Consider the following 25,523-nt stretch of genomic DNA (forward strand, 5'->3'; position numbering starts at 1 on the left):
TGCGTGTTGTTCGGACCTACCAATAACAAATCTAGGCGAGAATTTCGTCGATTTCTTCCTTTAATCCCAGCTGGTACGGATCCCAAACACTCGAGCAGTACTCAGGAATGGATCACACTAGCGTCCTATATGCGGTATCCATTACAGATGAACCACACTTTCCTAGAATTCTCTCAATATATCTAAGTCGACCATTTGCCTTCCCTGCAACAATCCTGATATGTTTGTTCCATTTCAAATCGTTTTGGAATGTCACGCCAAGATATTTAAACGATGTGACTGTGTCAAGCAGAACGCTAATAATTCTGTATCCGAACATTACGAGTCTGTTTTTCCCACCCATTAGCTTTAACTACATTTTTCTACATTTAGAGCTAGCTGCCATTCATCACGTCAAACAGAGATTTGGTCTAACTCATCTTGTATCCTTGTACAGTTACTCAAGTTCGACCCCTTACCATACACCACAGCATCGTCAGCAAACAACCGCAGACTGCTGCCCAACCTCTCCGCCAATAAGTTATGTATATAGAGAGTAACAGCTATCCTATCACACTTCCCTGGGCACTACTGACGGTACCCATGCCTCTGAACACTTCCAGCCGAGGACAACATACGAGGTGCATTCATTTTCTAAGGCCTCCGATTTTTTTTCTCCACACTGGAAAGAGATAGAAACATGCGCATTGTTTTAAAATGAGGCCGCGTTAATTGTCAATACGTCCCAGAGATGGCAGCACCGTACGGCAGATGGAATTTTACCGCTAGCGACGAGAATGAGAACCGTTTTAAATACTTAAAATGGCGACGTTTCCTTACTTAAACAGCGTGCAATCATTCATTTTCTGAATTTGCGTGGTGTGAAACCAATTGAAATTCATCGACAGTTGAAGGAGACATGTGGTGATGGAGTTATGGACGTGTAGAAAGTGCGTTCGTGGGTGCGACAGTTTAATGAAGGCAGAACATCGTGTGACAACAAACCGAAACAACCTCGGGCTCGCACAAGCCGGTCTGACGACATGATCGAGAAAGTGGAGAGAATTGTTTTGGGGGATCGCCGAATGACTGTTGAACAGATCGCCTCAAGAGTTGGCATTTCTGTGGGTTCTGTGCACACAATCCTGCATGACGACCTGAAAATGCGAAAAGTGTCATCCAGGTGGGTGCCACGAATGCTGACGGAAGACCACACGGCTGCCCGTGTGGCAAGTTGCCAAGCAATGTTGACGCGCAACGACTGCATGAATGGGACTTTCTTTTCGTCGGTTGTGACAATGGATGAGACGTGGATGCCATTTTTCAATCCAGAAACAAAGCGCCAGTCAGCTCAATGGAAGTACACAGATTCACCGCCACCAAAAAAATTTCGGGTAGCCGCCAGTGCTGAAAAAATGATGGTGTCCATGTTCTGGGACAGCGAGGGCGTAATCCTTACCCATTGCGTTCCAAAGGGCACTACGGTAAACCGGTGCATCCTACGAAAATGTTTTGAACAACAAATTCCTTCCTGTACTGCAACAAAAACGTCCAGGAAGGGCTGCACGTATACTGTTTCACCGAGACAACTTTGAAGTGATTCCTCATGCTCCCTACTCACCTGACCTGACTCCTAGTGACTTTTGGCTTTTTCCAACAATGAAAGACACTCTCCGTGGCCGCACATTCACCAGCCGTGCTGCTATTGCCTCAGCGATTTTCCAGTGGTCAAAACAGACTCCTAAAGAAGCCTTCGCCGCTGCCATGGAATCATGGCGTCAGCGTTGTGAAAAATGTGAACGTCTGCAGGGCGATTACGTCGAGAAGTAACGCCAGTTTCATCGATTTCGGGTGAGTAGTTAATTAGAAGACAAATCGGAGGCCTTAGAACTTGAATGCACCTGGTACTGGGTACTATTACTTAAGAAGTTTTCGAGCCACTCACGTATCTGTGAACTTATTCCATATGCTCGTACCTTCGTTAACAACCTGCAACGGGGCACAGTGTCAGATGCTTTCCGGAAATCTATAAATATGAAATCCGCATTTTGCCCTTAATCCACAGTTCGCAGTATATCACGTGAGAAAATGTTAAGCTCAGTGTCGCACGAGCAGCGCTCTGTAAACCTGTGCTGATTCGTGAAAGTAAGATTTCCAGTCTCAAGAAAATTAATAATATGTGAACTGAGAATGTATTCAAGAACTCTGCTGCAAACCGGTGCTAGGCATACACGTATTTAATTTCTTGGGTCCGTTCTTTTTCCGTTCTTATGTACAGGAGTCACCTGCGCTTTTCCTGTCCTGTGCGGGAATGACGAACTGTAAGAGAATGCGTGTTGTGACATCGTGACATACGGGAGTTTGGACCAGTCATGGAGGTGTGCTCGGTTAGCCGAAGTGGTTAAGGTGACTGCTCCTAATGATCGGGAAATCCAGGTTCCAGCCACGTCCCGGTAAAAATTTTCATGTCACCTGACGTCAATTCACGGTCGCAATATGCGAATTTATTTCGTAATGAGATGTTTCCTCCATCAATCTCACTTTCCATACTGTGTATGTAAGTGTTTCACGAATTAGATTTGGTGATTTAGACTTTACACCAAATTCTCTGGCTACCAGTGTCTGTTATTACTATTCTTTCTCTTTCCTGTCTCAGACGTTATGTCTGGTTAAAAATGGAAAGTGACGCAGACCTTGATCAAGCGTGACTTCCGTTTAACTGTACGGTATACGTTATATCACATTTAGGAACTTTCGGGTAATTGAACATGTATCAATAATTACGGATTTCTGTAGTTGTATATATATATACATTTGGATGTAGCTGTATTGCGTTGATGTACTGGTGGATATTGTGTGGTATGACTCCTGTAGTTGATAGTATAATTGGTATAATGTCAACTTTATCCTGATGCCACATGTCCTTGACTTCCTCAGCCAGTTGGATGTATTTTTCAATTTTTTCTCCTGTTTTGTTCTGTATATTTGTTGTATTGGGTATGGATATTTCGATTAGTTGTGTTAATTTCTTTTTTATAATGGTGAGTATGATGTCAGGTTTGTTATGTGGTGTTGTTTTATCTGTTATAATGGTTCTGTTCCAGTGTAATTTGTATTCATCATTCTCCAGTACATTTTGTGGTGCACACTTGTATGTGGGAATGTGTTGTTTTATAAGTTTATGTTGTAAGGCAAGCTGTTGATGTATTATTTTTGCTACATTGTCATGTTTTCTGGGGTATTCTGTATTTGCTAGTATTGTATATCCGCTTGTGATGCGATCTACTGTTTCTCTTTGTTGTTTGCAAAGTCTACATTTATCTGTTGTGGTATTGGGATCATCTGGTGTCTATTGTTTGATCCTGTATTGCAATCATGAATCCTTCCGTCTCACTGTATATATTGCCTTTTCTTAGCCATGTGTTGGATGCGTCTTGATCGATGTGTAGCTGTGTTAGATGATATGGGTGCTTGCCATGTAGTGTTTTCTTTTTCCAATTTACTTTCTTCGTATCTGTTGATGTTATGTGATCTAAAGGGTTGTAGAAGTGGTTATGAAATTGCAGTGGTGTAGCCAATTTATTTATATGAGTGATTGCTTTGTGCATTTTGCTAGTTTCTGCTCGTTCTAGAAAGAATTTTCTTGAATTGTCTACCAGACCATAATGTAGGTTTTTTATGTCGATAAATCCCCTTCCTCCTTCCTTTCTGCTGAATGTAAATCTTTCTGTTGCTGAATGTATGTGACGTATTCTATATTTGTGGCATTGCGATCGTGTAAGTGTACTGAGTACTTCTAGGTCTGTGTTACTCCATTTCACTACTCCAAATGAGTAGGTCAATATTGGTATAGGATAAGTATTTATAGCTTTTGTCTTGTTTCTTGCTGTCAGTTCTGTTTCCAGTATTTTTGTTAGTCTTTGTCTATATTTTTCTTTTAGTTCTTCTTTAATATTTGTATTATCTATTCCTATTTTTTGTCTGTATCCTAGATATTTATAGGTATCTGCTTTTTCCATCGCTTCTATGCAGTCACTGTGGTTATCCAATATGTAATCTTCTTGTTTAGTGTGTTTTCCCTTGACTACGCTATTTTTCTTACATTTGTCTGTTCCAAAAGCCATATTTATATTATTGCTGAATACTTCTGTTATCTTTAGTAATTGGTTAAGTTGTTGATTTGTTGCTGCCAGTAGTTTTCGATCATCCATGTATAGCAAATGTGTGATTTTGTAAGGGTATGTTCCAGTAATATTGTATCCATAATTTGTATTATTTAGCATGTTGCATAGTGGGTTCAGAGCAAGGCAGAACCAGAAAGGACTTAATGAGTCTCCTTGGTATATTCCACGCTAATCTGTATTGGCGGTGATTTGATATTACTTGAATTTGTTTGGATATTAAGTGTGGTTTTCCAATTTTTCATTACTATGTTTAGGAACTGTATCAATTTAGGATCTACTTTGTATATTTCCATTATTTGTAGTAACCATGAGTGGGGTACACTATCAAAAGCTTTTTGGTAATCAATGTATGCGTAGTGTAGCGACTTTTGTTTAGTTTTAGCTTGATATGTCACCTCTGCATCTATTATCAGTTGCTCTTTACATCCTCGTGCTCCTTTGCAGCAGGCTTTTAGTTCTTCATTTATAATTTTGTTCTGTGTTGTATGCGTCAATAATTTCTGTGTAATGACTGAAGTTAATATTTTGTATATTGTTGGTAGGCATGTTATGGGGCGATATTTAGCTGAGTTTGCTGTGTCTGCTTGATCTTTAGGTTTCAGATACGTTATTCCATGTGTAAGTGTATCAGGGACTGTATATGGGGCTGCACTGTAACTGTTAAAGAATTTAGTTAGATGTGAATGTGTTGAGGTGAACTACTTTAACCAGAAATTTGCTATTTTATCTTTTCCAGGGGCTTTCCAATTGTGAGTAGAATTAATTGCTTGGGTGACTTCATGTTGCAAAATTATCACTTCAGGCATTTGTGGTATCATCTTGTATGTGTCTGTTTCTGCTTGTATCCACCGTGCATGCCTATTATGTTGTACCGGGTTTGACCATATGTTGCTCCATAAGTGTTCCATGTCTGTTATGTTTGGTGGATTGATTATTTTAATGTGTGTGTATCTATTGTCTGGTAAAATTTCTTTTGGTTTGTGTTGAATGTTTGGTTTTGTTTCCTTCTATTTTCACTCTTTTTGTATCTTCTGAGTCGTTTGGCTAATGCTTGTAATTTCTGCTTCTTTTCGTCTAATTGCTCTGTCGCTTCTTGTTGTGAGATTTTACCCAACCTTTTTGGTTTTTTTCCGAGTTTTCATTTCTTATAAATTGTGTTAGCTGTCCGATGTCTTTTCTCAGTTTTTCTATTTTGATCTGTAGCCTGTGTTGCCATGCTGGTTTTGTGGGTTTCTTCTGTGTGTTGGTTGGTTCTGATCTCTGCCTAGTGTGTACATTAAGTGTAGTGAGTGCTCCTATATAAACCAGTAGTTGTAACTCTTCCATAGTTGTGTTTTCATTTACACTCCTGGAAATTGAAATAAGAACACCGTGAATTCATTGTCCCAGGATGGGGAAACTTTATTGACACATTCCTGGGGTCAGATACATCACATGATCACACTGACAGAACCACAGGCACATAGACACAGGCAACAGAGCATGCACAATGTCAGCACTAGTACAGTGTATATCCACCTTTCGCAGCGATGCAGGCTGCTATTCTCCAATGGAGACGATCGTAGAGATGCTGGATGTAGTCCTGTGGAACGGCTTGCCATGCCATTTCCACCTGGCGCCTCAGTTGGACCAGCGTTCGTGCTGGACGTGCAGACCGCGTGAGACGACGCTTCATCCAGTCCCAAACATGCTCAATGGGGGACAGATCCGGAGATCTTGCTGGCCAGGGTAGTTGACTTACACCTTCTAGAGCACGTTGGGTGGCACGGGATACATGCGGACGTGCATTGTCCTGTTGGAACAGCAAGTTCCCTTGGCGGTCTAGGAATGGTAGAACGATGGGTTCGATGACGGTTTGGATGTACCGTGCACTATTCAGTGTCCCCTCGACGATCACCAGTGGTGTACGGCCAGTGTAGGAGATCGCTCCCCACACCATGATGCCGGGTGTTGGCCCTGTGTGCCTCGGTCGTATGCAGTCCTGATTGTGGCGCTCACCTGCACGGCGCCAAACACGCATACGACCATCATTGGCACCAAAGCAGAATCGACTCTCATCGCTGAAGACGACACGTCTCCATTCGTCCCTCCATTCACGCCTGTCGCGACACCACTGGAGGCGGGCTGCACGATGTTGGGGCGTGAGCGGAAGACGCCTAACGGTGTGCGGGACCGTAGCCCAGCTTCATGGAGACGGTTGCGAATGGTCCTCGCCGATACCCCAGGAGCAACAGTGTCCCTAATTTGCTGGGAGGTGGCGGTGCGGTCCCCTACGGCACTGCGTAGGATCCTACGGTCTTGGCGTGCGTCCGTGCGTCGCTGCGGTCCGGTCCCAGGTCGACGGGCACGCGCACCTTCCGCCGACCACTGGCGACAACATCGATGTACTGTGGAGACCTCACGCCCCACGTGTTGAGCAATTCGGCGGTACGTCCACCCGGCCTCCCGCATGCCCACTATACGCCCTCGCTCAAAGTCCGTCAACTGCACATACGGTTCACGTCCACGCTGTCGCGGTATGCTACCAGTGTTAAAGACTGCGATGGAGCTCCGTATGCCACGGCAAACTGGCTGACACTGACGGCGGCGGTGCACAAATGCTGCGCAGCTAGCGCCATTCGACGGCCAACACCGCGGTTCCTGGTGTGTCCGCTGTTCCGTGCGTGTGATCATTGCTTGTACAGCCCTCTCGCAGTGTCCGGAGCAAGTATGGTGGGTCTGACACACCGGTGTCAATGTGTTCTTTTTTCCATTTCCAGGAGTGTATTTTGTTGTGTATGATTGTGTTGATAGTTTTTATTGTTGTTTCGACTTGTGGGTTATTTGGTGGTCTATGCAAGAATGGTCTAATGTCTGTATTTGTGTCTTTGTATTCTATATATGTTAGCTGAAATTTTTCTTCTATATCTAACATCTGTGTCACTTCGTGTTCTATTTGTGCTTGTTCTGGTGGCTGTCTTACGATTTCGTTTTCCTCTGATTGTTTAATTGGTGCGTGTTGTTCTTTGTTTGTTTGCTCTGGGATGTTTGAGTCCATTACTGTATTTTCTTCTTCTTCTGATTGCACATTATTTTGTTCCAGTATTTGTTGTACTTGTTGTCTGATGTTTTCTAATTCTGACTGGGGTATCCTGTTATTTTTGATTATCACACGGATCTGATCAGCTAGTCGTCGTTCTGTTAAAAATTTTAATTCTGGGTATCTGGTAATAAATGTTGTGTATACTTGTGATCTGTATCCAGTTGTGTTGGTTCCTAGGTTTGTTGCTTGGTAATAACAGAACATGAGGTGTCGATTAACTTCATCTGACCATCTCATCCTCTGTCTTTGTTTTCCTTCTAGGGTGGTTGCTGGAAGCATATATTGCAAAACACCTCTATTTGGATTTAAATCATTTTCCAGTTGGCTAGCAGTGTCGTTACCATTGTGGGCGGGCATAGGGTTCAAGCGTCGTCCCCGACCATGACGGCGCTTGTCCGAGGCTTCTTTAGTTCGGTCCTGAACCAAATAATCACACTAAAAGGGGGGTTGGCCCTATAAGTGGTTTGTTCTTTTCGTCGCCTTTTACGACTGGCAGAACATACCGGAGGCCTATTCTTTTTATTATTATTATTATTATTATTATTACTATTTTCACAATCATTACTAACAGCATGAATATTGTGCATTTAAAATAACCAGATCGAAATCATTATTTACACACGAAGTTATCGTAATGTGTTACCATCGATGATAGTCTCGAGTAATATTTCTGTGTAGCTTAGTGCATCTTTGGCCAAAATTGTGGGCACGTGTTGTGCAGAGTAAAGAGAGTAGAAAGATATCTCGAATTTGAGATTGGCGTGGCTGATGGAATGAACTAAGATATTTCGGTTCGACGTATTTTGAGAAGTTTATTACAATTGGCAAATTCTATACAAAAGGACGTGTAAAATGTATAACCAAACAAGACTCCAAATTTACTGCTAAATGCCGGAAATACCATACCGCAAGATATGGTGTGCCAACGAGAAAGAACGAGTAACCTACGAAAAAAAAATGTAGCTAAACAGAAAATAGCTATTACACATTTTGAGATATTTTCATCTATCTCACTTCTGTTTCTCAAGGTACTGAGAATTATTTAAGCTTATCCTATCACTGTACCAGCGGGTTTTTACTGGAAATTATTATTTTTGCGCTGATATAAAACAGAAGGATAGAAGCACACAATCTGAGACATTCTGGAAGATAGTTAAGGATACTTCTCCCTTGATATTGTTCTACATGCTGACGTCTCCTGTTATGTGTCAACCACACACGCCGGCTTGCGGCAGGGAACCATCCATCTGCGACACCACCACTCGGGTTTCATGGTGCCTCATCCCCTTCCAGACTCACTCGCTTCGCGTCCTCTGCGCTGAAGTTCAGCTATGGTTCGGTAACTTGTGCTGTAATCTCCCTGAGAGAAGCATCTCGACCGCACTCACGCTCTACTGTAGCAGCAGAACTTTGCCCACACCACGATTATGGCGCCCTTAGAGCGACAGTAACGCGCCTCAGCGTGCTAACTTTGTACTGCCATGTGTCCAGTGGAACTAACTCCTCGCTGTACAATTCCAGAGCAGCCCGAACACACACATCGAAGGACGAAACAAGTAAACGACCACTTTTGAAAGCTGTTACCTACCTCTTTCAGAATGTACGTTTATCACGAGACTCTGTTAATGAGGCTGATTTTAAGCTTTATTGTGCAAATTTAAGATACCAGCAGAGACTCATGTCATTGTTTTATTAGACGATCGTCGAACAATCACTGCTAATAGAAACATTCTTTACATTTCTCAGACTATGCGTACGGAGTGATTTATAGTGGAATGATTACATAAAATTAATCAAAGGGATGGGAGACGGCACATTATGATTCACTGGAAGCCTCCTCAGGCAGAGTTATCCCATCCACGAAGCAGGTAGCTTACGAAACCTTCGTTCAACCAATACTACAGTACTGCGACGCTGTCTAAGATCTTCGATTTAAAATACAAGAAATAACAAACATCCGAAGAAAAGGAGTGACTTTTGTCACCGGTTCAATTAGTAGGAGCTGAGGAGTCACGAAGATGATCATCCAACTCAGTAGCAGACGCGAAAAGAAAGGCGTTCTGAGTCACAGAGCAGATTAAAATTACGAGATCATACTTTCTATAAGAGTCAATAAACGTATTGGTTCTTTATATGTATATCTCGCGAGTAGAGAGATTGTAATCCGTACGGAGCTCCCTCAACAGTTGTTTCTGCCGCGCAGCATTCGCGATTGGGACAGCAAAGAGGAGGAGTGATATAGGTACATGATGTATCCTTCGCCACACACCGTATGGTGGAATACGATGTACTGACTTAGACATACACCGAAGCGCCAAAGAAACTGGTATAGACATGCCTATTCAAATACAGAGATACGTAACAGGCAGAATACGGAGCTGCGGTCGGCAACGCTTTTATAAGACAACAAGTGTCTGGGGCAGTTGTTACACCGGTTACTGCTGCTACAATGGCGGGTTATCAAGATTTAAGTGAGTCTTAACGAGCTATTATAGTCGGCGCACGAGCTATGGGACACAGCATCTCAGAGAAGTGGGGATTTTCTCGTACGGCCATTTCGAGAGTGTACCATGAATATCAGGAATCCACTAAAACATCAAATGTCCAACATCTCGGCCACCGGAAAAAGATCCTGCAAGAACAGAACTAACGGCGACTGAAGAGAATCATTCAACGTGACACATATGGGATCCTTCCGCAAATTGCTGCAGGTTTCAATGCTAGGTCATCAACAGGTCTCAGCATGCGAACCACTCAACGAAACATCATCGATATGGGCTTTCGGAGCCCACGGCCCACTCGTGTACCCTTGATGACAGCACGGTACAAAGCCTTACGCCTCGACTGGGCCCGCCAACACCGACATTGGACTGTTGATGACCGGAAACATGTTGCCTACTCGGACGAGTCTCGTTTCAAATTGTGTCGAGAAGATGGGCGTATATGGGTATGGAGAGAACCTCATGAATCCCTGGTTCCTGCATGTCAGCAGGGGACTGTTCAAGTTGGTGAAAGCTCTTTAATGGAGTGGGGCGTGTGCAGTTAGATACGTCTAGATACGACTCTGGCAGGTGTTGATGGTATTTGCTTTGTGGCGTGCTCAACTGCGCGGTCATCAGGGTCCGTACCAAGTCCCAATTGTTACACAGTCAGGTTTTTTTTGCCACATCCAATCTAGCGACTGTCACGAGTGATGATGGTGATGAAATAAGGATCCGGTCTGATCACCCGCATCCATTCGTCTCCACAGCGCATTCCGACGGACTTGGAGAATTCCAGCATGACAATGCGACACCCTACACGCCCATAATTGCTACATACTGGCTCCAGGAACACCGAGTTAAACACATCCGCTGGCCACCAAATTCCCCATACATGAGCATATTTGGAATGCGTTGTAACGTGCTCTTCAGAAGAGATCTAATCCCCTCATACCGTTACGGATTTGTGGACAGCTCTGCAGGATTCATGGTGTCAGTTCCCTCCAGTACTACTTCAAACATTAGTCGAATTCTTGCTACGTCGTGTTGCAGCACTACTGCGTGCTGACGGGGACCCTACACGATGGTAGGCAGGTGTACCAGTTTCTTCAGTGTACATGTAGATGTATAGGACAACGTAAAACGGAGACTATGATACTATCGATCTCGTGGATTGTCTTGGTTTAGGAACATTACCAGAGAAATAAAACCTCACTTTAGGAATAAAGTGAAGAGGCAAAGAATACTGAAAGAGTCTGCAATTCGATTCTGAAAAATAGTGAAACCGCAGGACAGTTGCTTAATCCACAATCTTTTATCGGAAGGTCCATAATCTGGTGTAAAAACTAATACCACTTAATCGACTGAGGATATTCTCATGGAATTAAAGGTTCCATGTCATAACGGTTGTTATGGTATTAAATCGCTATGACCCTTCCGACACGGAACCTTCGGTTCCATGCCAACATTGAGGTGAGAATGGCCTGAATTGATTAAGAGATCATGGATTGTGCGGCTGGGTGTGTGTGTTTGTCCTTAGGATAATTTAGGTTAAGTAGTGTGTAAGCTTAGAGACTGATGACCTTAGCAGTTAAGTCCCATAAGATTTCACACACATTTGAACATTTTTGATTAAGAGATTTTAGTTTTTAGAACAGATGATGGATCTTTAGCTGTTCCGAAACTGGTCCTCTGCACACAATAAAATGTTGTGAATTAACAATTATCCTACGGTTTCTTCATTTTCCAAAACGCAAATAATATTCCCTGGCAACAAAAGTGAAACACTCAGAAGAGGTGATCGGACGTCAATGAAACTTCGCACATCATCGACAGGTATAAAAATTATAAGAGCTGCAATTCTCTGTGACGCTAAGAACGGTCGTCAGAATAAATTAGTATTATTCGTGTTTCGTGTTGTTGGCAGGCGCGGTAGGGTTTAGAAGTGGATTTGAACAGCGCCAGAGGTTGAGTGACCAAAGAGTAAAGGACGCTAGGAAGTAGTGTGAGAAAGCAGTATAAGCAGATGCCAGAGCTGTAAAGGTGACATTTGGCGGGCTGGTTGAATCGTATAATATACAGATTTGTGGTGCGTTAGAATGTGACTGTGATCGAATGCTGGAGTACATGAAAAGATGAGGGTAGGCATACTCCTTGTCGAGATTCTGGTGGGCCCCAGTGAACGATCGTCAAATTGTTCACAAGGCATATCATGAGCCCTTCACATTTTCGCCTGTCAACGTGGGACCAGTTATGGACTCCCTACAACATTCTGTCTAGCGGAACTAGTTGTTGGAGACCAGCACCTGCCGGTTTTGGATATTACCGTCCCATACCCACAGACTTCAAGAAGAATATAATAATTCCAATCCCAAAGAAAGCAGGTGTTGACAGATGTGAAAATTACCGAACTATCAGTTTAATACGTCACAGCTGCAAAATACTAACGCGAATTCTTTACAGACGAATGGAAAAACTGGTAGAAGCGGACCTCGGGGAAGATCAGTTTGGATTCCGTAGAAATATTGAAATACGTGAGGCAATACTAACCTTACGACTTATCTTAGAAGAAAGATTAAGAAAAGGCAAACCTACGTTTCTAGCATTTGTAGACTTAGAGAAAGCTTTTGACAACGTTTACTGGAATACTCTCTTTCAAATTCTGAAGGTGGCAGGGGTAAAATACAGGGAGCGAAAGGCTATTTACAATTTGTACAGAAACCAGATGGCAGTTATAAAAGTCGAGGGACATGAAAGTGAAGCAGTGGTTGGGAAAGGAGTGACACAGGGTTGTAGCCTCTCCCCGATGTTATTCAATCTGTATATTGAACAAGCAGTAAAGAAAACAAAAGAAAAATTCGGAGTAGGTATTAAAATTCATGGAGAAGAAGTAAAAACATTGAAGTTCGCCGATGACATTGTAATTCTGTCAGAGACAGCAAAGGACTTGGAAGAGCAGTTGAACGGAATGGACAGTGTCTTGAAAGGAGGATGTAAGATGAACATCAACAAAAGCAAAACGAGGATAATGGAATGTAGTCAAATTAAATCGGGTGATGCTGAGGGGATTAGATTAGGAAATGAGACACTTAAAGTAGTAAAGGAGTTTTGCTATTTAGGGAGTAAAACAACTGATGATGGTCGAAGTAGAGAGGATATAAAATGTAGCCTGGCAATGGCAAGGAAATCGTTTCTGAAGAAGAGAAATTTGTTGACATCGAGTATAGATTTAAGTGTCAGGAAGGCGTTTCTGAAAGTATTTGTATGGAGTGTAGCCATCTATGGAAGTGAAACATGGACGATAACCAGTTTGGACAAGAAGAGAATAGAAGCTTTCGAAATGTGGTGCTACAGAAGAATGCTGAAGATAAGGTGGGTAGATCACGTAACTAATGAGGAGGTATTGAATAGGATTGGGGAGAAGAGAAGTTTGTGGCACAACTTGACTAGAAGAAGGGATCGGTTGGTAGGACATGTTCTGAGGCATCAAGGGATCACAAATTTAGCATTGGAGGGCAGCGTGGAGGGTAAAAATCGTAGAGGGAGACCAAGAGATGAATACACTATGCAGATTCAGAAGGATGTAGGTTGCAGTAGGTACTGGGAGATGAAGAAGCTTGCACAGGATAGAGTAGCATGGAGAGCTGCATCAAACCAGTCTCAGGACTGAAGACCACAACAACAACAACGTGAGCTGCGTTAACATCACGACACAAACGGCTGCATTTAGAGTAGTGCTCTGAATGCGAAGCATGGACTGCTGATAAAGAGTGTCAGTTTTATGTTCAACGATGAACAGCGATTCTGCTCTGTCCTGGACAATCATCGTCGACGAACTTGGGGCTACAGGGGAGAGGCCCCTTCTTCCAATTCTTTAGTGAGGCACAGCGGCCTCACTCCATGCGTCATAGTGTGGGGGAGAACCGGGTATGATTTCAGGTTACAGCTGATGTTGACTGAGGGGAACACTGACGGCACAAAGGCACGTCACGCACATCCTTTGTTCTCACGTGCTATCTCTCATGCGACAATACCACGGCGTCATTTTTTTTTTAATAGAATAATTCTCTTTCACAAACGCATGTGTCTCTATGAACTGTCTGCCTCATGTTGAAGTATCCCCAGGTCTGTCACCAGCTGAACATTTGTGGGACAGCTCTGACGTCAACTCCGTCTCAGCGTCAGCATCAAGGATATCAAGACCCAGTTAGAACCTTTGTGGGCCAGATTACCTCAGGAGAGAATACAACGGCTTTATGATGTCTTCCCAACAGAAACAGGGCAAAATTCCAGGATAGAGGAGGTGCCACTTAATACCCATAAGTGGGTTTATATTACCAAGTTGGTCATAAATTGGAACCTCCGAAATGAAATCTCATATCCTCTCACGCCATGAAGTTTCCTTTCGTTTCCTTCTCCGCTTCTGGGTAGTTAATTTTCTTCGTCTGACAGTGTTTCGCATACTTTTGTTCGTAATAGTTCGCTACAGTATTCTGGGGTAGTCTCTGTACAGAGTAAACAAGGCGGACCAGTAAGTGATTTAAAGTAAGTGTCACTTACATCTGAATCCACGCAACTGAGATGGATAATATATTTATTCACACGTACTGTTCCTTATTAACAACGATTTGTTGGTCGAGATTTTGAAATGAAGCACTTGTGGTTTCAGCACGATACTCAGTATCCAAGAGTAAATATTATTTTCGACTCTGAAATTATCTAAGTTCTTAGTCATAAATGTTTTAGTTAACATGTTGGGAGTGAAATACATAAAACATTGAAAATCGCCAGCGATTCATTTCGACAAATACCGGTTTCATTAATTTACTCTCCTGATCTCGTCACCTCTCACTCCAGCGCGGCAATACGCTCCCGGTTCCACTACACTTAACACACTTCATCTAAATAAAGTAATGTACTTGTGGCCCTTTCTTCTTCGCGCCACTTCATCGGCTTGAGTTCTATTTTTTGTTAGTTACATCATAAAGCGGCTTCTCATTTGGCCTTCGGGGGTTGAGTAGATCCAATTCTACATGATTCCACCACAGAAAAGGGCGAGATGGCCGCCAGATACCGAACATGGGATTCAATATCTGTGGCTAGTGACGTTACTCATTTAGCTTTTACTTTTTTATCGCTTACATTTAGCAGTTTATCTGAAACACGTCAGAAAACTCTTTTTATGTTAAACCATGTGAACAGTTTTAATGTATCGTATTGTAAAAGTTTTATAATTACAGCACGCTCATTTCTCTCATCGCGTAATTGGACGTCAAACTTTTTAAATTCACCTGACATATTTTTATCATTTGATGTTGATTCTGTACAGCATAGCGCAAGTTGTGCGAGCTGTATATTCCTTTTGCACATGTACTGTACAAATATGAGCATTTTATGTCATCTTCCACTATTAAAATAGTATCTACATGCCCATCATATTATGTATTAATATTTGGCAGCTTTACACTTGATAAAGAACAAATACTAAGGCCGAAAACCGGCCATGTGGACTTAATGAAGTCCTAATTAAGCAAATGTAGCCAATTTACAATAAATCTACCACAATCATAAAATCAGCATCTTCCAATTGTGGAGAAACCAATAAGCTAATTACTAGACCACGGAGGCGTCTACTCTCCTGCTACAGAAGAAGTAATAAATGTTTTTATTTTGGAATACCCCATCGTCCAAAGATCACGATCACCAGTGTCGTCAATGTTTTGCAGCTCTGGTGGTATTTATTTGCTCACAGCTACGATCATGCACCGTCCTCAAGATAATCTACACTATTGATGTGACATTCCCTCCGCTGTACACTGTACAATGGTTTTCCGAGTATAACCCATCCGTCCAAAAAGTTCCGAGAATTATTTTATTCCTGGTGTGTAAGCGACGTCAGCAGAGTAACTGCGGTGACAGCTCGAACTCGTAACTCATACAAACGTACACAATAAATGAACATACGACCAGTTACCTGCGAGCAGGCAGTCTCAGGTAGTGAACGTGTGACCGTAGTGTGTCAACATTGTTGTATCAGGAATCACAATGGAGTAACATCCCTAAATAAGGGCGGTCAAGACATTCTGCAGAATGGTTTGAAGAGGAAAAAAAGTGTGTTCAGAGTTTGCCCCGCACACTTTGCCTACCGAACAGAAACAACGAAGCGTGGATGCCTGCCGCGGCTTTCCTGAAATACAAAACTCGGTAAATTTTTTTTCTGGAAAAAATCATTACGGGTGACGAGGTTTGGTGTTCTCAGTACGAAACTATCACAATACGACAAAATGCAGAAATCCACACGAAGGGTCAACCCTCTGGCTGCATAAGCGATATTCAAGCTAGTTGTAGAATGTCCCAAAAAAGGATTTTCCTGTATATACAAGGTGTTACAGAAAGGTACGGCCAGACTTTCAGGAAACATTCCTGACACACAAAAGAAGAAAATATGTTATGTGGACATGTGTCCGGAAACGCTTACTTTCCATGTTAGAGCTCATTTTATTACTTTTCTTCAAACCACATTAATCATGGATCGGAAACACACAGCAACAGAACGTACCAGCGTGACTTCAAACACTTTGTTACAGGAAATGTTCAAAATGTTCTCCGTTAGCGAGGATACATGCATCCACCCTCCGTCGCATGGAATCCCTGATGTGCTGATGCAGCCCTGGAGAATGGCGTATTGTATCACAGCCGTCCACAATACGAGCACGAAGAGTCTCTACATTTGGTACCGGGGTTGCGTAGACAAGAGCTTTCAAATGCCCCATAAATGAAAGTCAAGAGGGTTGAGGTCAGGAGAGCGTGGAGGCCATGGAATTGGTCCGCCTCTACCAATCCATCGGTCACCGAATGTGTTGTTGAGAAGCGTACGAACACTTCGACTGAAATGTGCAGGAGCTCCAACGTGTATGAACCACATGTTGTGTCGTACTTGTAAAGGCACATGTTCTAACAGTACAGGTAGAGTATCCCATATGAAATCATGATAACGTGCTCCATTGAGCGTAGGTGGAAGAACATACTGACGAAACTAAAATGAGCTGTAACATGGAAATTAAGCGCTTCCAGACACATGTCCACATAACATCTTTTCTTTATTTGTGTGTGAGGAACGTTTCCTGAAAGTTTGGCCGTACCTTTTTGTAACACCCTGTATATATTTATGTGTGTGTGTGTGTGTGTGTACGATCGCTCAACATCGGGGTCATCAGCGCCCTGACTCGCATTAAGAAACGAATGTGCACAAATATAATAAAATGGAAACATACACGCAAATAAAGCGGGAAACGTAGGTAAACGAGAAAGGAGCGTCACCGATGCCACTGGGAATTGTCACTGCCTGGCCACTTACGTAAAATATGGGCGAGCCAGTCACCCTGTGAACAAATTACGACTCTCTCCCTAAAATTTTTGTAAAAACATTGGACAAGTCAGAGAACTTTAAAACTTTAACCACATTCGTTTGAGATCCGCCGGCAAGTCAGCCACGGCCAACTGGTCAGAAAATAAAATGCAGTCCAATAAAACGTGGTGCACAGTGACCTGGACGCCACAAGCACCTCACAACGAAGGGTCCTCTCGCCGGAGCAGAAAGCCATGTGTCATAGGTCTGTGGCCTATCCGAAGACGAGTAAGGAGACCCTCGTCCCATCTACGTGGTTGGAAGGAAGCACACCACACACGCTTCATGGGCTTGGCTAAACGGAGCTTATTGTCAGTCATTTCCTGCCACTCATCCACCCACCGACGCATGACTCGGGAGATTTTCTCTCTTCTCTCTTCTACTCTGACTGTATCGATGCCAGTCTGAAGGTTACGAATCACTCGATACCACATTGAGCCTGTGTAATTCTTGCTTTTGCTGGGATGTTCCCTTTTATTGTACGAGTGCATACTGAAAAGTAATGCTTCCGAATTTTTTACATGAAAACTTTTAAAACTTTTAAAATAAAATAAACGTTATTAACATTCTACATCTTTATTCTCATGTCTATATATTTGCAGCCTGCTGTCGCCAGAGGGCTCCGAATTGTAGCGTATAACATGACGATGTCTAACGTAACTATGTTGGTGCGTCAGGAACAACGAGCTGTTATGGGATTAAGAATTCAAGGAGTTCGTCCACACATGAAGTAACTTCTCCTTCAGCACCACAATGCCAGACCACACACGAGCGCTGTCACATTTGCAACAATATGACACCTTGGGGCCGACCGAACAATAGGAGCGAAAGGCTACATCCTTGTCTTACACGCTTTTTAATACGAGCACTTGGTCGTCCACTCTTATTATTCCCTCTTGGCTGTTTTAGATATTGTATATGACCTGTCTCTCCTTATAGCTTACCCCGACATATTTCAGAATTTCGAACATCTTCCCCCATTTTACATTGTCGAACGCTTTTTCCACATCGACAAATCCTACGAACGTGTCTTGATTTTTCTTTAGTCCTGCTTAAATTATTAACTGCAACGTCAGAATTGCCTCTCTCGTGCCTTTACTTTTCCTAAAGCCAAACTGATCGTCATCTGGCGCATCCTCAATTTTCTTTTCCATTCTTCTGTGTATTATTCTTGTAAACAACTTGGTTGGTTGGTTGGTTGGGGAAGGAGACCAGACAGCGTGGTCATCGGTCTCATCGGATTAGCGACGGATGGGGAAGGAAGTCGGCAGTACCCTTTCAGAGGAACCAACCCGGCATTTGCCTGGAGTGATTTAGGGAAATCACGGAAAACCTAAATCAGGATGGCCGGACGCGGGATTGTAAACAACTTGACTGCATGAGCTGTCCAACTGATTGTGCGATAATTCTCGCACTTGTCAGCTCTTGTCGTCTTCTGAATTGTGCGTATGACGCCTTTCCGAAAGTCAGGTGGTATGTCGCCAGGCTCATACACACTTTACACACCAACGTGAATAGCCGATTTGTTGCCACTCCCCCCAATGATTTTAGAAATTCTGGTGGAAAGTTATCTATCCCTTCTGCCTTATCTGAACTTAAGTCCTCCAAAGCTCTTTTAAATTCTAATACTGAATCCCCTATCTCTTCTAAATCGACTCCTGTTTCTTCTATCACATAAGACAAATCTTCCCCTGATAGAGCCTTTCAATGTATTCTTTCCACCTATCCGCTCTCTCCTCTGAATTTAACAGTGGAATTCCCGTGGCGCCCTTAATGTTACCACCCTTGCTCTTACTGTCACCGAATGTTGTTTTGACTTTCCTGTATGCTGAGTCTGTCCTTCCGATAATCATTTCTTTTTCCATGCCTTCACATTTTTCCTGCAGCTTAGCTTCCCTGCACTTCCCTTATTTCATTCCTCAGCGTCTTGTATTTCTGTATTCCTCAGTTCCCCGAACATTTTTGTACTTCTTCTTTTCATCGATCAATTTCTCCGCAGTTACCTTCCTTGTACCTATGTTTTCCTTCAAGACTTCTGTCGTGGCTCTTTTTAGGGTTGTCCATTCCTCTTTAACTGTACTGAATACTGAGCTATTCCTTATTGCTGTATCTATAGCCTTAGAAAACATCAAGCGTATCTCGTCATTCCTTAGTACTTTCGTATCCCACTTGTACAGGAAGATTTAAATGTTCATTTTTTCTGACGCCCTGTTAGAGAGTGGAATGGTAGAGAAATTTTCTGTAGGTGGCTCTAAGTAACCTTGTACAAGGCACTGAAGTGCGAATTGCAGAGTAGTGATAAAGATGTGGAATGAAGAGATTCCAACGAAATACGGATAGACTTTTATTCTGTCGCCTTAGCCAGTTCCACTAACGCCGCCGCTCGACTAGTGGCGCTATCGCATGGTATTCTACAGGCTTGTTAAACTATTTCTTAGACCTAAGTACAGGGTGTTTCAAAAATGACCGGTATATTTGAAACGGCAATAAAAACTAAACGAGCAGCGATAGAAATACACCGTTTGTTGCAATATGCTTGGGACAACAGTACATTTTCAGGCGGACAAACTTTCGAAATTACAGTAGTTACAATTTTCAACAACAGATGGCGCTGTAAGTGATGTGAAAGATATAGAAGACAACGCAGTTTGTGGGTGCGCCATTCTGTACGTCGTCTTTCTGCTGTAAGCGTGTGCTGTTCACAACGTGCAAGTGTGCTGTAGACAACATGGTTTATTCCTTAGAACAGAGGATTTTTCTGGTGTTGGAATTCCACCGCCTAGAACACAGTGTTGTTGCAACAAGACTACGTTTTCAACGGAGGTTTAATGTAACCAAAGGACCGAAAAGCGATACAATAAAGGATCTGTTTGAAAAATTTCAACGGACTGGGAACGTGACGGATGAACGTGCTGGAAAGGTAGGGCGACCGCGTACGGCAACCACAGAGGGCAACGCGCAGCTAGTGCTGCAGGTGATCCAACAGCGGCCTCGGGTTTCCGTTCGCCGTGTTGCAGCTGCGGTTCAAATGACGCCAACGTCCACGTATCGTCTCATGCGCCAGAGTTTACACCTCTATCCATACAAAATTCAAACGCGGCAACCCCTCAGCGCCGCTACCATTGCTGCACGAGAGACATTCGCTAACGATATAGTGCACAGGATTGATGACGGCGATATGCATGTGGGCAGCATTTGGTTTACTGACGAAGCTTATTTTTACCTGGACGGCTTCGTCAATAAACAGAACTGGCGCATATGGGGAACCGAAAAGCCCCATGTTGCAGTCCCATCGTCCCTGCATCCTCAAAAAGTACTGGTCTGGGCCGCCATTTCTTTCAAAGGAATCATTGGCCCATTTTTCAGATCCGAAACGATTACTGCATCACGCTATCTGGACATTCTTCGTGAATTTGTGGCGGTACAAACTGCCTTAGACGACACTGCGAACACCTCATGGTTTATGCAAGATGGTGCCCGGCCACATCGCACGGCCGACGTCTTTAATTTCCTGAATGAATATTTCGATGATCGTGTGATTGCTTTGGGCTATCCGAAACATACAGGAGGCGGCGTGGATTGGCCTCCCTATTCGCCAGACATGAACCCTTGTGACGTCTTTCTGTGGGGACACTTGAAAGACCAGGTGTACCGCCAGAATCCAGAAACAATTGAACAGCTGAAGCAGTACATCTCATCTGCATGTGAAGCCATTCCGCCAGACACGTTGTCAAAGGTTTCGGGTAATTTCATTCAGAGACTACGCCATATTATTGCTACGCATGGTGGATATGTGGAAAATATCGTACTATAGAGTTTCCCCGACCGCAGCGCCATCTGTTGTTGAAAATTGTAACTACTGTAATTTCGAAAGTTTGTCTGCCTGAAAATGTACTGTTGTCCCAAGCATATTGCAACAAACGGTGTATTTCTATCGCTGCTCGTTTAGTTTTTTTTTGCCGTTTCAAATATACCGGTCATTTTTGAAACACCCTGTATGTACTACAGTAGTGCCAAAGACTAGCATAATAGGTGATCTGCTGGCGGTATCCTTCCCTAGACACGTCTGAGGCAGCAGTAAAACATCAACGGAGGTTCATAAATCGGCTTTAACTGCCTGTGGTCGTTCATCAGTTAAGCATTTTAAACCACACGTCACTGGGCTCTAAACTTTAATGTGTTCCAAAAATACTTTATAGCAGTGTTCCATAAATGTATGTGCACAGACTAAGCGGTCTACTTTTAGAGTAAAGTTTGCTTATTTTCAGACCCTCATAAGCCACTTCGACAGGTGGTAGCAAAAAACAAGGAAACAGAATTATTTGTAAAATCTACGCTTCTGTGAAAACTTACGGATCGAAGTCACTTTCGCATCATGTGTCACTGCCAAGTAAAATAGTTCGACAGAACGTGGACCATAGATAGAAAGAACTGCTCCAATATAGTACAATAGGTAACTGAAAAAGTACGCCATGACATCAATAGTAATGACACTTTTATCGAAGATAATAATTAGACTGATGTCACTGCGATTTATAATATTTCCCCAAACACTATAAAAGGAAGGACATGGTTCTCAATACGGTGCTATTGGTCAGAAGGACTTGTATTAGGGCGTATCATTCCTGCACCAGCGCGTTCGACAACTGGTGGTGATCATTGGAGCATATGGACATGCTGGAATACATCTCCACAATGCATTTGACGCATACTAGATGCTGTTCAATTCGGGGGAACTGGAAGGCTAGTCCATTGGTTTAATATCCTCTCGTTCCTAGACATCATCCACTTGTGATTGCGCATCGCCATCCATAAAAATAAAGTCGGGCCCGAATTCACCCCTGCAAACAGGCACATGGGGAAGGAGTATAGTGTCACAATAACGTTGATCGGTCAGTCAACCTTTTTTAAAGATTTGGAGGTCAGAACGCCTACGTAACATTATGCCTGCTCACTCTAGAACAGCTTCACCACCAACATGATCGTTTCCGGAAATGTTCCCGCGTGCATTACGAGTTCCTAGCTCTGGCCATATGAGTGTACGTAATGCACCCAGGAACATTGCCGAATATCATCGTTTTGGTAGTCCAGGAGATTAGGCGAATGGGCTTCCCTGTATGTTTCCACGATTTAAATCCCATCGAGCACTTTTGGGATGCGATGGGAAGAGGTACTGTAACACGTCCACATTCACCAACGACTATTTATCAGTTCCCAGCCGCTTTGTTAGAATGGAACTCCTTACCAAAAAAAATGTTCAAATGTGTGTGAAATCTGATGGGACTTAACTGCTAAGGTCATCAGTCCCTAAGCTTACACACCACTTAACATAAATTATCCTAAGGACAAACACACACACCCATGCCCGAGGGAGGACTTGAACCTCCGCCGGCACCAGCCGCACAGTCCATGACTGCAGCGCCCTAGACCGCTCGGCTAATCCCGCGCGACGAACTACTTACCACAACAATTGCATACGAACCCCTCTGCTCAGCGTGTGATTACGTTGGATAGCATGCAATGCCGTCCGTGGTGGTCATACATCCTATTAAGAACCATGTCTCCCCTTTTATAGTGTCCAATGGCCATCATCAATCGTGTTGACTTCGGCGTAATAATTTTCTTTGTAACCAAAATTAGACGGAATTATTCTTCTTATTATTCTTCGTCTCCTTCTGCCAATCGAGGATTAGGTGTCATCATTAACTCCTGAACCAGAGCCGACCGGAGTGGCTGAGCGGTTCTAGGCGCTACAGTCTGGACCCGCGTGAACGCTACGGTCGCAAGTTCGAATCCTGACTCGGGAATGGATGTGTGTGATGTCCTTAGGTTAGTTAGGTTTAAGTAGTTCTAGGTTCTAGGGGACTTATGACCTCAGAAGTTAAGTCCCATAGTGCTCAGAACCATTTGAACCATCTGAGCCTGATCCAGAATCACCATCTCTTCCTCGACCTTCCCCCGCTTTTTCTTCGTGCAGGACGGTATTCCATTGTTTGTCGAGGGACTCTCTGAGAAGACATATGCAATACACGCGCTTTTGAAACATGCTTTCGTTGGATTACTTTGCCAGTGCCCCCAGTTCTTTCATTATATTTCTTATTCTGTCTATTCTGTCTTCTATTGTGCAACGTTTCAATGATCTAGGATATTTCATTTCTGATGTTCCAAGTTGTCTTAGATCTTTTGCTCTTAAGGTACAGCTTTCTGCTTCATATAGTACTGTACGTAGTATGATGACTTTATAATATTTCCCTTGGGTTCCTCTTCTAGTTTTATCCTTTAACATTCATCTTATCGTGCCACATGTAAGTCGATAGGTATTAATTTTCTTATTTACATCTTTCTCTTCCTCAATAGTTACATCATATCGTAGATGACGGAAATGGGAAACCTGTTCTATATTATCTTATTGATGATTATGTTAGTCCTTATAGAGTACTTTGGGCAACGGTCTTGCCGCAGTGGATACACCGGTTCCCGTCAGATTACCGAAGTTAAGTGCTGTCGGGCGTGGCCGGCACTTGGATGGGAGACCATCCGTGCCGCCATGTGCTGTTGCCATTTTTCGGGGTGCACTCAGCCTCGTGATGCCAACTGAGGAGCTACTCGACCTAACAGTAGCGGCTCCGGTCACAGAAAACCATCATAACGACCGGGAGAGCGGTGTGTTGTTCACACGCCCCTCCTATCTGCATTCTCATCTGAGGATGACACGGCGGTCGGATGGTCCCGATGGGCCACTTGTGGCTTGCAGACGGAGTGCTCTTTTTATACCTTTCTACAAAGGTGATTGTTTCTGTTGTTAATATCTTTAGATTATAGCTTAGGCTTGTATTGTTTAATCCAAGTACCCCTTTACTGTCCTGTATGATTTCCTGATAGTCGGCAAAAAGCATTATATTTAGAAATTTCCCTGACGTAATTCTTAAACCTTGAGGTATTCCGTCCATCATCCAATCCCTGACCAGGTAGTTCATGTTAAACAGTGTAGGTGACGCACTACATTACTTTACTCCCTGGTTTATCCGTACGTTTCGTTCCAGCTCTTTACCGGAATCAATTCTTATTTCGGTGTTTTTTTGTATAAATCTTGGCATACTTTTATGGGGTATCTGGGGTAACCTCTTTTCTCCATTACTACACAGAGCGTTTTTCTGTACATGTGATTAAATGCGTCCTCAAAGTCAATAAATGCTACACTTCTCTTCAATTCGAATTCTCGTCTTTTTTGCACATTGAAATCTCGTGTTTTTGTATAATTTGTTCGAGAGTGAAACCATAGTCAGCACAAGATCTTCCTCTCCGGAAGCCTGCTTGCTGCTCAAAGAAAATTAAATCAGAAATTCTTCGAAGCTTTTCATTAATTTCGAGGGTTGACTGAAAAGAAATGCCTTTTCCTTCGTAACTCTTCAACTGTTGGCAGCATTGGTATGCGGCAGGTACTGGCTTGTTCCGTATCCTCTTCTTTATAGCTCCAGTTGGCGGGAAGCCTTAGCATAGAAACGTTGGGTTGCTACAGTGTAAAGTATGGTACCCTGAGCACACGGTCGGTCAGTGCGATTTAAGCAACGTGCAGTCATTGAATTCTTTAAGGCAGAAGGTGTCACCCGAAAGGAGATTCATCAGAGAATAAAAGCAGTTTATGGTGATTGCGTTGATGTGAGTACTGTGCGTCGTTGGGCAAGTAATCTTAAAGATGGCGAGGCGGGAACATCTGGCCTACGTGACAAATAAAGTGTTGGACGTCCTGTAACAGCAATCACCGAGTTTCACAAGCAAAATGTTGACAGATTGATTCAGGACGATCGTCGTATCACACAGAGAGAAACATCAAGCACAATCGGCATTTGACAAGAACGCGTGTGTCACATTATTGCTGCACACTTCAAGTGCCACCACTGCAGAACTTCAGAGACTGAATCTCACCACCGTACGGCATCCTCTACACAGTCTAGATTTAGCACCGTCTGACCTCCATCTGTTTCCGATGATGAAAGACGATCTGCAGGGACATCATTATGCTTCTGATGAAGACGTTGAGAGAATTGTGAGACAGTGGTTGCGGAAACAGAGTGAACGTCTTCCGTGATGGCTTCAGAAAACTTGTTCATCGTGGCAGAACATCTATCTCCTTTTCTAAACGGTGAAATAACCTTAGCGCACCTCCATTCTTCTGGTATGTAGTCCATATGCCAACAAATGTTGTGTAGACGGAGCATTCTAAATTCTAGAAGTGTTAGTAACTTACATGTTTCATGGGTTATTTTGAACTATAGATCGTAATGAGTCAATTCACATCAACACTGCACCAGCTTTCACACACTGCAATGATAGGAATTTTTCTGCGGAACAGAAAGAGTTGTCAATGGGAAACTTTCACAGTTTGTTTT

General features: G+C 43.2%; 1 protein-coding gene and 1 pseudogene across 1 annotated transcript in view; one reads left to right on the plus strand and one right to left on the minus strand.

Moving 5' to 3' along the window:
- The window catches only part of LOC126203054 (calcium/calmodulin-dependent protein kinase kinase 1), a 540,044-nt gene that overhangs the window by 472,735 nt on the left and 41,786 nt on the right, over nt 1-25,523 (minus strand). The gene's annotated exons all lie outside the window — the stretch shown is intronic.
- Nucleotides 23,577-23,694, plus strand: LOC126204615 (5S ribosomal RNA; annotated as a pseudogene).

This window comes from Schistocerca nitens, chromosome 9 (assembly GCF_023898315.1).
Source record: "Schistocerca nitens isolate TAMUIC-IGC-003100 chromosome 9, iqSchNite1.1, whole genome shotgun sequence".
NCBI lineage: Eukaryota > Metazoa > Arthropoda > Insecta > Orthoptera > Acrididae > Schistocerca > Schistocerca nitens.